The sequence below is a fragment of the Typha angustifolia genome, chromosome 2 (assembly GCF_048772165.1).
Source record: "Typha angustifolia cultivar Huaian chromosome 2, ASM4877216v1, whole genome shotgun sequence".
NCBI classification, from domain to species: Eukaryota; Viridiplantae; Streptophyta; class Magnoliopsida; order Poales; family Typhaceae; genus Typha; species Typha angustifolia.
The window spans coordinates 509,432-513,391 of NC_133240.1; positions in this window are offsets into that span (position 1 = coordinate 509,432).

Sequence of the window (3,960 nt, forward strand, 5' to 3'; positions counted from 1 at the left end):
TTCAAACATGAGTCAGTTCACAAGAAATCTAGGTTCTATTTTGGATAAAAAGTGAAGACAAAAGGTCAGATTACGAAGGCAAGATGTTCGCAGTCTTACTCCTATTGCTATCACAATAGTAAGACTTACCGTCACACACACTAACACCCTCGGATGAAAGTAACTCGATGATCATCATCATTAGAATTTACCGTCGATGTTCTTCTACCCTAAGAATTTCAAACCTGGCTGCTCAGTAATCTCAAATAGATTGTCCCACAAGGGATAACATAGTGTTTATTAGGTAAGCCATGGACCTACAAGAAACAACCATCTACCTAACCTTAGTAATATATGCTTGTGTTCCAACCTAAAGATTCATAGGATGTCATCAGAGGAGTGTAACAAAGGAAATGTCACTTCCAATATAACTGTTAGTCAGCATCCTATACCTATATTTTTTTTTCCTTATACTGTTACAGTTCAGATAAAACAATCATGAAAAGACCAGATAGCAAAGCACACTCAACTTTGATTGATGCTAGGAATACAATCTGTCGATTGATCTGCTTCCAGAACATAGCAATAATACACATGTTTTGGTGATTTTAGGACAAAAATGACACATATTTTGATGCTAGAACTGTCAACGAAAATAACATTTGCTTTTCCAGATTAAACTCCCAAAAAGGTGTTTGAGTTGTGCACGCGGTAAAATGGATTAGGTACAAATGTAACAGTTTTAGGGTCAATTGTGTTGACATGAAAACAAAGTTGATTAGGATAACTAAAAGAAGAACTAAGATGAATGAACAAGGTTATGCCGATTCATGGCAGTTACCCATGCAGCAATGTAACCTAAATCCTACTAAAGGACAAACCTTATGCGATAAAAAAACTTTGTTACACATGGATTAGGAACATGTGTAACAGTTTTAGGATCAATCATGTTGACGCGAAAACGCAGAGTCGATTAGAATAACTAAAAGAAGAACAAAGATGAATGAACAAGGTTAAGCAGATTCATGGCAGTTACTCATGCAGCAATGCAACCTAAAATCCTATTAACGACAAATCTAATGTGATAAACAAATCTGCTCCATAATTCAGAATAGAGATAGACTTCTCTGAAAAGGTTGCCCTTTGATGTCACATTACAGTTATATGATTGCTCAAGTCCTTTGGTCTTATCTATGAAACAAAATATCAAGTCATATTTGCTTTGTCGTGGAAGCTCACCTGAAGATTGATCTATACGACAAAATGCCTTTTCTCCTTTGTACATAAAATCTCCACTGAGCAACAATAAAAAAATGGTAGAAATTGGTAATTAATCAAAGTCCATCAACACCCCTGACATGAAAAGCATCTAGAGTAAAACTAACATGATAATGAATAGCCACATAATTAAAAAACAATACTAACAGCAGTAGCCACATCAACAGTAATTTTAGAACAGTAGTAGAGTTAAAAAGCAATACTAGCAGTAGCCGTTACACTGAGAAGTGATAAATAGCAACAATAGTAACAGAAGTAGAAAAAGTAGTTGCAACAGCATAACAACTAAGACAGAAGTCCACACATCATACACAACTCTGAGGCACAGCCTTTGCTAAAATGTTGTTGTTCCATGCAAACTTTCCCTAGTACAATTCTGTATCATTTGCGGCAATATTATCAGTTCTCATCCTCTTGAAGAATACTATATAAGCATCTGAACATCACAAAGAAGCAGAACAAGGGCTAAAAAGACCAGCATGGATGATATCCTACAGTGTATATTTGCAATTAAAACATTGTAAGTAGTGCAACTAGCCTCAATGATCCCTCTTACTAAACAATCAACTTTGTCTTCGAGCCTGAGGTTGATCTTTACTCCATAGGAATGAATGATGTTCCATGTCATCATATTTCAATTGTCACTAGTGACGTGTATATTCTGAAAGAATGTCTTGTAGTGGCAGCTGGATATTCTGAAGCTGGAAAAAAAGCTGATGACAATAATATATAACCACACTAACCTGTAACTATCAAAAAGCAGACGGTTTTGAATTTGACCATAGAATTTAGCCTTATGAGAACCAGCAACTTGAATACAAAGTTTAGATTCTAACAAGGTTTCCTTGTAGATTCTAATATGAAGATCAATTGAACTGATAGTTTATCTTGGGGGGAACTTGCATAAGTTAACACATAACTTGAAGTTCCTTTCTGCTATGTGATCTTTTTTTTCTCAACTCAAATAGATTAGGTCAAATACTTCCTTTGAGTTTTGACAAGATAAATACAGCAGCAACGCACGATTCATCAAGCATCACTTGAACCTATTTAAATCTAAATAGAAGATCTTCTGTGCTGCAATGATTCACTAGTTTACTCAAGGGAAAGGTCCAAATGGACCAATTAGAATGTGATCATCTGATCTAATAGAAGCTGTCTGAAGGTAGCTAATGACACAGGTAAATGCATAAAAAGACTACAAAAGCAGCACCTCACCTTGAGATTCAAGAATCTTCATACATCCTCAATGTAAGTATATCTCTAAATTCTCATTTACAGAAAGCAAAACTTGCTGCAGCCTTATTGTATTACAGTTGTAATACAACTGTAATTTGTATTACACCTTCACACAGTGCACTCTTGTTTATTGCACTGCTCTCACCTCCTCTCATAACCATTTTACTACAAAGAAATGCTAGATGTGATACTGAAGATTAAAGCATTAAATAGGAGGAAAACTGAGAGAACCTAGCTATTTTCATTGATAGAAAAGTCTGTCAATCTTTACCTCCAAAGCCTACAAGTTGGAATCTAGAGCCAGTAGCAGGACTGCTCAGAACATTTTTGAGGAGTCAGCACAGCTTTATGGAGTTCAACTATACAAAAGAAACTAATGACATAAGCCTTGAACAGTATCTTGTTTAGTAGCATGCCATTCAATAGTCATGTACCATGGCGACAATAAATATGCACCGACACTGGTTGCATCTCAATATCATCCTGTGCCAACGCACGCCAACCACCCTGCATAGTGCCAACTTTGTAATTCCATGCCAAACAAGAAAAATTATTTGGCACAAGGGCGCATCACCTTGTTCAACATCTGCACTGGCAGATGGCAAATCAGCATGCCCAATGTAACTGAAAGTTTGATACTGTTACATGACAGAACCAATGATATTTTTTTTTTCATTTAAACTCAGTGATGATCAAATTTGAGACATTGCAAAAATTTATCCTAGAAGTTCAAGCCTTTTAGTTCTTAACATGAAAAAAGGATCTTATTTTGCTTCACTATTGAATGTTTCCTTTGAAGTACACCTTAATACTGATAAAATCCCCAATAATAGGGTGGATGTGTTTGTTCTTGTTTTGGTTCGATTCACTCATGAGCATGTTTTCTATTGCAAATAAGAAGACTTAGCAATATGATTGCTCACAAAACGAGTAAAACTTAAATGTTATCCACTTAAAATAAGGCACTCTACAAGGAAATAATATTCCTCATGCATAACAACTAGTACGAGGAATATTAAACCTAAATGTTATCCATTCTTCTAATTATTACTCTAATTAGACTCCTAAATAAACTACTCATGTGAAGTTACAAAGAGGACGGAGCAAATTGGGCAGGATGTATCACTTATGAGGAACTAGTGCAGTACTTGGTTCTTGTAAGCTAACTAGATGTGGAAACAAGTCCCTAAATTGGCTTGTACCATGAATACAATTCCCCGAAAATAAGTAATAATCATATATACAAATATAATCTCAAACATCAATCTACAAGAACTAAACGGAAGATATCAAAATTTTCATACCATGAATAAATTTCTCTAATCATTTCCCCATATAAAAAAGTTAAGTGCAAATTATACCTCTCTGGCACCAAAATCCGGAAGAAAACTTGATCGCAGAAATCCAATGCGAGGGTCTTTAAACCCTAAACACCCACCAACAACCGCTTCCTTGCCTCATGCT